Source organism: Biomphalaria glabrata, chromosome 11 (assembly GCF_947242115.1).
Source record: "Biomphalaria glabrata chromosome 11, xgBioGlab47.1, whole genome shotgun sequence".
Classification (NCBI taxonomy): domain Eukaryota; kingdom Metazoa; phylum Mollusca; class Gastropoda; family Planorbidae; genus Biomphalaria; species Biomphalaria glabrata.
The window spans coordinates 8870848-8883016 of record NC_074721.1 but is presented as its reverse complement, the minus strand read 5'-3'; the positions used below and the strand labels follow the sequence as shown (position 1 = coordinate 8883016).

At 36.1% G+C, this 12169-nt stretch overlaps 1 protein-coding gene across 1 annotated transcript in view; it reads left to right on the top strand.

Annotated features, from left to right (window-relative positions):
* The first annotated feature begins 10132 nt into the window (after positions 1–10132).
* LOC106052733 (homeotic protein antennapedia-like) overlaps positions 10133–12169 on the top strand; it is a 31961-nt gene continuing 29924 nt past the window's right edge. The window contains exon 1 of the mRNA XM_056045439.1: positions 10133–10668. The gene's annotated coding sequence lies outside the window, so the exon portion shown is untranslated. The remainder of the gene's footprint in view (positions 10669–12169) is intronic.

Genomic DNA, 12169 nt, shown 5'->3' with positions numbered 1-12169 from the left:
TTTTTGTTGGGAAACTACTATCTAGGCCTATTGTAGATGGCTCGTAAAGTTAATGTGACCTTATTTTTGTACTTAATTAAGTATGAATTAAATGCAAAGAAAATTTATTTTCTAATACAAAATCCAAATTTTCATTTAATATCCTTATCTTTACCCAGACTGGGCCCCGCGCAATCCGTTTCGCATAGGGTCCCGCGATATGTAGGACCGGCCCTGGCCATAGATAACAGAAAACCTAATTTACATCATCTGTCCCATGGATCGTAAGGTAAGTTTTCTTTACTTTTATTTTAATTTTAAACTTAAACTTAGACTCCAAGTTCTTCACATTTACAGCAATATCTCTCAATATATTGATTTGTTTCCTTCTTAGATACCAAACAAACTTAATACGTTTCCCTATGTAATTAATTGATTAGTTAATTTTTTGTTATTGATTCAATTTTTGTTTGGAGCAAGGACTAATCGTGTAAAGTTTCAACTTGATCCAAGACTGAAAGGAGGGAGAAATAACGTGTTCGAAATGTGTACCAGACAGAACAACAAAGTGAGTTAATGTCAAGTAAAGTAAAGTTTCCCTTTACGACCTTCCGATCTATGTTGCAGAGGATGTTAAAGTCATCTGTTTCTATGGGATGGTGTTATGTGGCCAGCACAACGGCCAACCGCCTTACTTTCCCCTACTAAAGTCAGGTACCCATTAGAGTTGGATGGACTCAGGGACGCCCTAAAAAATTCCGAAATTCAAAATCCCAGCCTTCACCGAGATTCGAACCAAGGACCTCAGGCTCGGAAGCCGAGCTTAAGGACTCAGCCACCGCGGTCCCTGAGTTAATAGTAAGCTTTTCACCAAAAAAAAAAGGTTTCATGGTCTCGTTATTCCGAAAATGTTCCTACTTCAAAAACGTTCCTACTTCGAGAATGTTTCTACTTCGAGAATGTTCCTACTTCGAACATGTTCCTACTTCGAAAATGTTCCTACTTCGAAAATTATCCTACTTCGTGATAATTTGATTGTCATTGTTTCATGATTTAGGCAGATGAATATTGCAAGTGTTAACCCATTTTGTCTGTTCTTGCGATAATCTTTCATCCGTGAAACCCCGGAACAACAGAAAGGAAATCCTTGAGGCCTGACATAACCACCCTTTTAATACAGACTGAAGGGCAAACAAATAGTATCTGCTAACGACAATTAATATTTGGGAAGAGCATTTTTAAAAAAGCTCGCTTTAGATATATACATTTTAAGGTTTATAAATCATAATTAGCCTATACAAAGCCACATTGCGTTTAAAAAGAACATTGATGATTCTGTATATATAAGATATATAATATATTGATGTGGTCAGCTGCATCGAAAATGTACCCAAATTCACAAAAAAAAAAAAAAAAAGATTTTAATAAACAAACTGTCAACGCAAGATGTGTACATAGTACTACATACAACTATAATAACAAGTGATATGTTCTTTTTCACAATACAATATCTGTTGCACTTACTTAGGGTAGTGATTTTATCCTATTAATCAGATATCTTCAATTTGAACAATACAAGTACACTTTTAGCATATAATTGTTTAGGTGAAGAAGAATTTGCATAGTTGAAAAGTTGTAATACAAATGTTTTTATGCAATGACAATAGTGAATGTAAAAATGTAAAAAAAAAAATAATAATTGCAATAATAAAAATTAAATGTTAAAATAATGCTAAAGATTATAAGGCACTCTACTTTCCATTTATATTTGAAAATTTAACACCAAGGGTAAAATGCACACATCGAAAAACTAGAACTTATGAGTCAATATATATATATATATTTATAGCTTTTATATAGCGCTACTTTCATGCTTATAGCATGCTCAGAGCGCTTTGGTCCAGTCTCGTTTGTGGACCAGTGTATCTAGGGGGTATCTAGGAGTTGGTTTTTCGTGCTGCATCTAGGCGCTCAGTTGGGTGTCGAACCTCGAGCCCCCTTCTAGGTAGCCAAGCCAAGCTCGCACTTAGCCTCTCGACCACGCTTCCCATAATAAGTATTTTTCAAAACGATTTCAGTGTATAGCTTCGACTTCGTGGTCGATCTTATTTGTTATGTACTCGAAGATTGCTATGGCGTACGATGTTCGCTTTGAAAAGCCCTCCACACCAGGGGCGGACTGTGTGTCAAAATCGGCCAGGGCATTTCTATAAAATTCGGCCCACAAATTCTCTATCATGTGATGGGCATCCATGTCTAGGTGCATCGGTCCTTAAAAATCATTGTTAAGTTTGATAATGTATCGATATGCATGCATACAGTGAACTCTATATCTTAATAAGCAGTATAGCGTCTTTTTAAATCAGCAATTATGTAAGCCCTAAAAAGTTGAAGCCTACTAGTAGCACTGTCTACATTCTACATTTAATTTTCGGAAAATGTGTTTGATTAAAAGAGTATTACTCTGTAATGTCTGTGAAAGACTTTTTGTTTAAACACGACGCTCAGATGGCCTTTTATAAAAATAATAATAATAACATAATAAGGACATTATAAAACCTTTAAAAACTTGATATGTGCCATAGTGACTTCGATCAGGCCATTTCGGTGGCCCTACCGGCCCATTCTGGGTACCGGCCCACCGGGCATTTGCCCAAATGCCCATATAGCCAGTCCGCCCCTGCTCCACACACAAGGCAAGGGAAGGTTTAGCTCTGTTGTAGTTTTGCCTGATTTAAATTTTACTTTTCTACTTAAAGCTATTTTCTTGGTCTCGTGGCTTGAAACTGTTTAAAAAAAAGTTAAACGGGAATTTTAATTCATAAAAGCTGAAATACAATGTAGTGTAAAAAAATGAAAACTTAAATGTTTTAAATCCTTATTTTGATTTCCGTTTCGTTATTTGCGTGTACCTTTTCGTTAAGTTTCTATTTTCATTATTCTGGTAATTGTTGCCATGTAAACATATAGTCACTAATATTTAATTATGTTATTATTTTCATTCACAGCATTTCAGTTTCTTAGCTATAGCATTTCTAGACTACACCTTCAAATAAAAAAAAAAACAACTAATATATTTATTGTTATGGACTGGGAAACCTGTATCTGTATGGTGACATGTATGCACTACGCAAGACAGCAGATTTTCTGTCCAGGTATTTTACATAAGAGGATTTAAGCCTCTCAAGCCCTCACTCAAATGGAGTTCGATGATAATGATGATGGATTGTGTGTGTGTGTGTTTTCATGGTAACGATAAGTAACGTTTAGGCGGGTGTAGGAAAATGAAACCACGACAAGGTCTGTGTCACGGCCCGATTCTTCCCCTCTCGTTACTACCTCATTTTACTATATTACATTTTATTTTATTATTTTACATTTTACATTGGCTCTTTTCGTCTAGTGATGATTCTCACTCTTGATGCGTGTAATTACTTTGGCTGCATAATTATTAGAGTACTTTGAATCTATATAAATTTAACTAATGACAACAATGTCACAACATCAATGACCAAATAATGAATACTCATAAACTCAAACTCTCTAATTAAAACTAATATTTAATATTCTAATTAGGGCATTGACAGCCACTTTAAAATCATGTAATAAATGTAAAAATGAATGGTTGACATAATAAAAAATAAAGACATAATCAACAAAACAGCAATTAGTCACCCATGCCAATTAGACCACCACGGCTACTCCCTCCTCCATGTACTGGACCCAGCGCAGCAGCCTGCATTAGAGTTCAGTACCGCTGTCCATGTCATCTGATGTCAATCACTGCATGTCGCTCATTGTCTTGCTATCTGGTCTTCGCCACTGTCACTAACATCTATTCAGTCTCTCAACGCTTAGACTGTCACATACTCAAGACTGCTACCCAGACTGCCATCAACTGCCTCGAACTCTGACTGTGATTGGCATTGACTCTATCTCTGATTGCGATTGTCACTGAGACTGTTGGTCACTCAGACTATGACTGCGAATGTCACTCTAAATAGACAATCAAAATATCGCTAACAACTAGCTAAGGCGAAATTCTTAATATTCATAATCCACTAATATCTAATGCTATAACTAATAAAAACATTTGTTCTTACCCTGGTCCCTTAGAATTAATTCCTACATGTTGTCTCTGGCAAACAACTCACACCTCTTGGAGCCAAGATCGCGAGCCAGCCTCGGCGACTTGCTCCCAAAGTCTGTATGTGTCGTTCACCAGAAAAACGCCTAGCACACGACACACGCCCCTGTTAACACTACATGGCGCTATGTCCCTCCTGCCTAAACACTCTCTCTATATAGGCTGAAACCCTAACCCACGCCTAAACTATCGCTACTAAATCTTCTGTGTCTGTCTCACCTACGGGTATTGAGTCGCCCTACAAGCTATACATCTAAGTGTCACACTATTCCTACCCTTTGTCTGTACTCTGTCAAGTCTGTCGGTGAGCCGTGAAAACACCTTACAAAATAATTAACTTTGCTCACACACACACACACATATTTCTGTGACAGTCTGTCATAATGTATGTTAGGAAGTCACGTGGTTGACGGTTGAACGACGAACGACTCAGAGAAGCGAGACCGTAAAGGCGTGTATTTCTAGTGCGTTAGAATTTAGTGAAGTATTATTTCTATACTGTTCGATCTATATGTCAACTATGTCTCATCTCAAGTTGAGCCTGTCTATATTGTTAATAATAGTTATATTGAGGTTCAGAAAAACATTTTTTTTAAAAGTTATTTAAAGTTTATTTCAACTAGCTATAAACTTCCTTTTTCTTCTTCCTAGTTCTCATTCTAACACTAGAGCGTTCAGATGACTAAAGCAATATATGAGATGCACTGCGCATTGGCTTCCAAATCAGGGTGCTCTTCATTTATTTTTCCATCTATAGGGGTGTTTTGGGGCCAGTGTCTTGTTTGGGCCTCTTGGTAAAGAAGGAAATGGTCATCACTCTCTGTTGATATTCCACAAGGGCAGATTTCGCTAGTTCCAATTTTGAATTTATGTAGTCTCATTCTGTTGTGTCCGGTTCTGAGGCGAAATATCAGACGTTGATCTTGTCGGGATAGCTTATAGTAGGCGTCGTCTTGTGGTTCGAATGAAAGCATCACCATTAACTTCTTCATTTCTTCTGGATTGAGTGCAATGTTTATTTGAGTCTTCTCCCACATTCTAACATAATCTTCTTTAATGTATGCACTTCTGGCGATGTTCCAACCTCACCAGCTACTACTCAACCAGTCCAAATAGTAGTGTCAAAGAGAGTCTTTCCTGAACTAAATTACTGATATTCTATGATTCTGATGTAACCATAAGTATAACTCCTACTTCGTGACCGAAGATGAGCACATTTCTCATATCCTATGGACTCGAAGATGACTGTAAAGTCCAAACCTCGCTTTATATCATCTGCCCTATAGACCACAAGGTCTGAAAGGGGATCTTTACTTTACTTTACTCTCAAGGGCTTGAAATATTCTTTCAGCCTCAGGGTTTTGTGTCCAACTTTTACAACCATATTCTTTATACACATGACGAACTCTTGTATCCCTGATAGTGAAGTGTCGGCCCCGCTGATTCTTAACAAGGCCTCTGTCTACGAGAATGACCGAGACAAATGGCATCCAGTGATGAAAGAGTCAACACTGGCGACCCAACGACCCTCACAAAGATTAATGGAGTAACTCTGAGGAGGGAGAAATATGTGAGTTTTGAGAAAAACGTTTTAGTTATTGGAATGGACACATGCTGCATTGTATTTTCAACACTGTCTTCACCTTAGTCAAGGAGTTTTGTTAACAATGGATTAAGAGAGTCTATATTCCTAGTTTTAGACACATTTTGTTGTCATGTAAGGGTCACTCACCTACATTATGTACATTGTATGACTTCCCAGTGATATTTATTATAATTTATGTTTTATTGATTGTAAGACAAAGGTTAATGGCAACTCATTGTACAGACCTTTTCATTTGTTAGCAGTCTAGTGCTCATGCTGTTAACAAATATAGTTGGAAATATTTTCTGCACCTTGCTTTCTCTCCTTTATTTTATTACTTTGTTTTTTTTTCGTTCCTTCTTGTTTTTACTTTTTGTTTTTACTTTTTGTCTTTACTTTTTTCTTTCCTTTTTTTTTTCTTACTTTTTCTTTCTTTCCTTTTTTTTTTTTTTTTTTTTTACTTTTTATTGTTTTTATTTCATTCTATGTCCTTATTCTTTAAAAACAAAAGTGTGGAGGAGGTCCATATTCAAATTTCGCAGCGCCTGAGAACTTGTAACTTGCTCATTAGAAAATAGATAGAAACTTATGTTTTTGTGTTATTAATGTCTTATCTTATATTATTCGGACGCTACTTCAAAAAAGGAAATGATTACGTCCTACGCGTCATGCATCTAGTCATGCGTGTTAACCAATAGCTTAAATTCTGTCAAGTCACTGGTTTTCCTGGCTGGCTCAGGCAACCCATTCCATGCTCTAATAGCGCTAGGGAAGAAGGAGCATTTGTATAAAATTTGTCCTAGCATATAGGACAAGAAATGTGTCTTTGTGTCTTTCTGAGTATTTTATTAAATTTTGTTTTGTATTTGAGATTGTGGTTCAGTGTTTTATTTATAATTGCTACTTTACTTTTGAGTCGTGAATTAACGCAAACAAAAGACTGTTTAGAATGATGCGATAAGAAACTTATTTTTTAAAAAAGGCTGAAAAAAAGCAAAATACAAAAAAAAAAAAAGAATATTAAGTGTAGTTGTATCAATTAGTTTGGATCAGTCACGTAATTAAATGTATATTAGAGCTAGACTAACAATATAAATTTGTGCGATTAGAAATATTTTTACCAATTGTTTTTTGTTTAGCGTAATTTTATGCTTTTAGCTTTCTCCATACGCTATGGTCCTGTCACTTGTCTGGCCCAGTTAGAAAGGGTAGGGGGTAGAAAAAAATATTTAATAAAAAAAAAAGTGAACGACCTGAATTCGAACTCAAGGGCTAAGGCCTCCTCAACGTCCTCAAGCCAACACATTAACCACTGGGCCAGGGAGCTGATTATTTACAAACTTTCTTCTTACAAACAATCAACGAGACTAATTCAATTTATACCACTGTCACATCATTATTTAGTTGTAGGCCTATTGTGACATGGAATAGTTGTGAAGTACGGAATACACTCTAGATTGGTGCTTAGGATGTTTCACGTGGGAAATATGCGTCCACAGTTGAATTGTGGGCAAGAAATCTCGTTTTGGTAGGTGACCACTTGGTTAGAGAGAGAGAGTAGTCGCCATGTTTTTAAACTGTATGGATGTCCAACGTAGTTGATTCAATAAAATTACCAGTTGTGTACTTAGAATATTTCATTGGATTTGTGAAACACAATATGTATTTCTTTATGGCGGAATTTAGCCAATTGAAGGTTGAATTCTATTTTATGGTTAAATAAAGTAAATGTCTGCTACTTGAAGACTTCATTGATTAATATTTATATTTGTTGTGCTGTGCTAATGGAAGTAAACATGCGAGATAAAAAGTAGTACAGCAACTCAAGTGAAACAAGGCATCTTTAATTACTTTAATATGCATAATCAAATGTCACTTAATAAGAAACTACAACCACTTTATCAAAATGTATCTGCTAACTACAATCAGAACACGCAAACTTAACTCTATGGCTGACCCAGTGTTCAAAATACTCTTTCAGGCTTCACTTAACCAGGGCAGAGTACCAAAGGACTGGAAAGAAGCTAATGTCACCCCCCTATTTAAAAAAGGAGAAAAATCTGACCCAGGGAACTACAGACCAGTATCACTTACCAGCATCACATGTAAAATCCTAGAACACATAATATGTAGCAACATCATAAACCACTTAGACAAACATAATGTCCTCACACCATACCAACATGGCTTTAGGAAATATAGATCATGTGAAACACAACTAATAGGACTAATTGATGATTTTTCAAAAGGTTTAGATAATAGTGAACAAATAGATGCTATCTTACTAGATTTTTCTAAGGCTTTTGACAAAGTTCACCACCATAGTTTGCTTAAAAAATTAAAATATTTCGGCATTAATGGTCCACTGCATCAGTGGATTAAAGACTTTCTGATAGGGAGAGAACAAACTGTAATAATAAATGGCTCTAAATCAACACCGATAACAGTAAACTCAGGTGTACCTCAAGGTACAGTCTTGGGTCCACTACTATTTTTAATTTACATAAATGATTTACCAAATTGCATTAGTTCAGGAACAAAAGTCAGATTATTTGCAGACGATTGCATAATATATAGAACAATAAAAACAACACAAGACACAGATATTTTACAAAGAGAATTAGATGAATTACAGAAATGGGAATCAAATTGGAGCATGTCTTTCCACCCAGAAAAATGTCAGTTGTTAAGAGTAACAAAAAAACTAAAACAAATTAATTCCACTTATCTTATTCATGGCAAACCAGTATCACAGACTAAAAACGCAAAATACCTAGGTGTTATAATAAATGAAAAACTATCATGGAATCCACATATTGATGAAACTACAAAAAAATCAAACAAAGCATTAGGATTTATTAAAAGAAATTTCTATAAATCAAATAAGAACATAAAACTAAAATGTTACTTAACCTTGGTTAGGCCAATAATAGAATATGCATCCTCCGTTTGGGACCCCTCAACTCAAGAAAACATTAAGAAACTGGAACAGACACAAAATAGAGCAGTGAGATTCATAACAAACGAATATTCACATTTGACTAGAGTAACACCTTTAGTAAAATCACTAAATTTAGAAAGCCTTCAGGACAGAAGGCTTAAAAGTAAAGTAGCAATCATACATAAAACACTGAACCATAATCTTCAAATACAAAAACAAAATTTAATAAAATACTCTGAAAGACACAAAGATAAAGGCACATTCCTCGTCCCATATGCTAGGACAAATTTGTACAAATACTCCTTCTTTCCTAGTGCTATTAGAGCATGGAATGGGTTGCCTGAGCTAGCCAGGAAAACTAGTGACTTGGCAGAATTTAAGTCATTGGTTAATATGCATGACTAAATGCATGACGCGTAGGACGTAATCATCTTCTTTTTTGAAGTAACGTCTGTATTATATAAGATAAGATCACAATCTTTTTATCTTATCAAATACAGACGTTACTTTAAAAAAAAAGAAGATGATTACGTCCAACTCATGTTCCCAGGTCAATCTAGTCATGCATGTTAATCGATGACTTAAATTCTGCTAAGTCATTGGTTTTCCTGGCTGACTCAGGCAACACATTCCATGCTCTAATGGCACTAGGGAAGAAGGAGGTCTTGAAAACTTCTAAAAACCTTCCTTCGGGGAACAGAACCAGGAAAGAGAAGAGGCAGACAGAGAAAGCGACAGGAAGACCAAATAAAAAAAAATGGAAAGCCCTGTCATTGAAAGAGATTCTAATAAAGACAAAAGAGAGAAATGGAGAAAGACGGTCAACAGATCATGGCACAAAGAGGGATAGGTAAAGGTGAATACCAGTTGCAGCCCCATAGGGACTTAAACTGAAGAACATCCCGGTGGATACGTTGGGACTTAAACCCAAACCCTTGTAGACAAGAAAGAATCTCAAAAATGTTTTTTTTAACCCGACGTAGCATAAAGATTGAAAGAAATACTGCCCCCCCCCCCCACAATAAAAATGTACATAAACCAAAAGGTTCCCTTTAGAGTCCACAATATGTACGTCACTCTACGTCGGTACGGTCATGTTTCTAGCTCAACTCCACAAACCTCTACTGAATTATTTTCCCAACTCACCAGGCAGTTAACCCATTACACTTAAATCAGCGGGTCACACAGGCTGAGACAGTCCGCACCTCCCCCCCCCCTCCCCTTTCTTTTTTCACTCTCCATCTTCGACCAGCCCGCCCCCCACCCAAACCGCCATTTATTGACCGGTCCAATATTTCCAGATCACCTTGCATCGCAGCCAATCAGAAGTGCCGGGCTCACGTCGTCTGCTTCGAAACTCCGGGCCAACACGACACACGGGGCGTGTCACACGCGGGAAAACGACAGTCCGACTGGTTGTCCCGCAGCCTTGATTGACAGATCCTCAAAGATAGAAGCGCAGAGAGGGGGGTGGTGGGGGTTATTCTATGAACTTTGTTAGCGTGTCTTTTGATGAGGGGGCAGATCTTAGGGGCTTTTTACCCCGATAAAGGTTCTTATAGCTGATCATTTGCTTGTAATAACGTGTGACGGACTAGACGTACACAGCAATTGTTATTTGACAGCAGTGCTCACACCGACTGGACATCCAGTTAGCTGCTAGCCCGTGTCCAGCTGTTTTCAAATTACTTTACGTGCAGATATTTCTTAGGGTGGATTTCTTATCCCTGGACCTCAACACTTATCTCTGGACCTCAACACTTATCTCTGGACCTCAACACTTATCTCTGGACCTCAAGACTTATTTCTTTAAGTCTTTGCTATCAATGTTATAATAATCCTAAAATGACTTAACGCGTGGAAAATCTCAAAAAGTTCCGCTCATTCTGTAAACAAGCTGAAATTGGACAGTGTTGAACTGAACTCCAGTCAACTCCTACAGAGGATCCGTTAGCATCAGTTATTGGTACTATGATGGACTGTTAAGTTATTTCTGAATCGACTCGAGTGCCATAGGTTAGTGGATTTTTTTATTTTTTTTTTTCTAAATTGGTATATCAGTGTGGACATGGTTTTGTTGTTTGTTTTTTAATATAAATTTTCTTTTTAAAATGTTTGAATGCTGATAAAAAAAAAACGTTTACAATTGTATTTCCTTACAGTAAAATAAATAACCAAAAAGAAATAAATAAAATAAATAAATAGATAAATAATAAAATTAACAGTGACAGTTTAGAGAAACGGATTGCATAGCTGCCTGGTCGTGTGGCATGCGCTTTCAGCGGTCGTCTCAATGATCCCAGGTTCGAACATTGCCCGTCTCCATCCCCCCGCCGTCCATGTGGGAGGAATGGGCTAAGATATAGATCCCTCATTATCTTCAGCTTTGAAGTAACATCCAAAAAAAAACAAAACATGTAAAACAAACAAAACAAAACTCAGTTAAAAAACAAAAAAAAAAACAACTTGTAATGATGTAGATCCTACTGGCATTTATAATTAATGGTACACGCCTCACCAAGACCAAATCATATATATATATATATATATTTTTTATTTTCATCATATTCTAATTATATAAACATCTAGTATGTTAGTCAAAAAAAATTGCGAGCGTTTTAGGATACGAGCTTTCGTTAAGAGAGATGTAACAAATTACATGTGCTTGTATCCCTCTCTGAGTAGTGTCTCAGACACGCCGATGGAGGTGAGTTTTAATGAACCAAGAATTCCAAGAGTCGTAGATTCGATTCTTAAGACAAGCAAAAAGTAAAGAAAATGTTCAACAAACTATGAAGACCTTATGTGAACAAAATAAATAAATATAAGTCCTGCAGATTTTATTGTTCCAATTTAATCAACGCAAACACTCATTTCATTATTACAAAAGAGTTTTTAAAAGGATTAAAGCGTTGATTAACAAATTCGTAAATAAAGTTGTGGCTGTGCACACTTAAACACACGTAATTAAACCAACTCTTCACTTTTAGCAATACGACAAATACTGTTCAGATTCTTGGCAAATACAAATATTATCCCGATCAACTTTTGTTATTAATACAAAAAAATAATACAAATATCACACTTTGGCTAAAACAGTTCGAATCACTCGTTAGAGGGCTGAATGTAGAACTTTAACTGTAACAGATTTTATCTTTTTTTTTTTTTATAACAAGAAAACTGGCTAGTCTTATCTTATTTTATTACTGACGTTACTTCAAAAAAAAAAAAAAAAAAATTACATTCTACGCTTTTCAAGTGTCGATCTAGATCTAGTCATGCATGTTAAACAATAACTTAAAACTCAGCTAATTCGTTAGTTTTCCTGACTGATTCAGGCAACCAATTCAATTTTCGAGTGGCACTAGGGAAGAAGGAGCACTTGTAAGAATCAGTCCTAGAGTATGGAATAGGAAATATGCCTCTATCTTTATGTCTTTCTGAGTATTTCATTAGGTTTTGTTTTTTTATTTGTAAATTATGGTTTAGTGTTTTATGTATTATAGCTATTTAACTT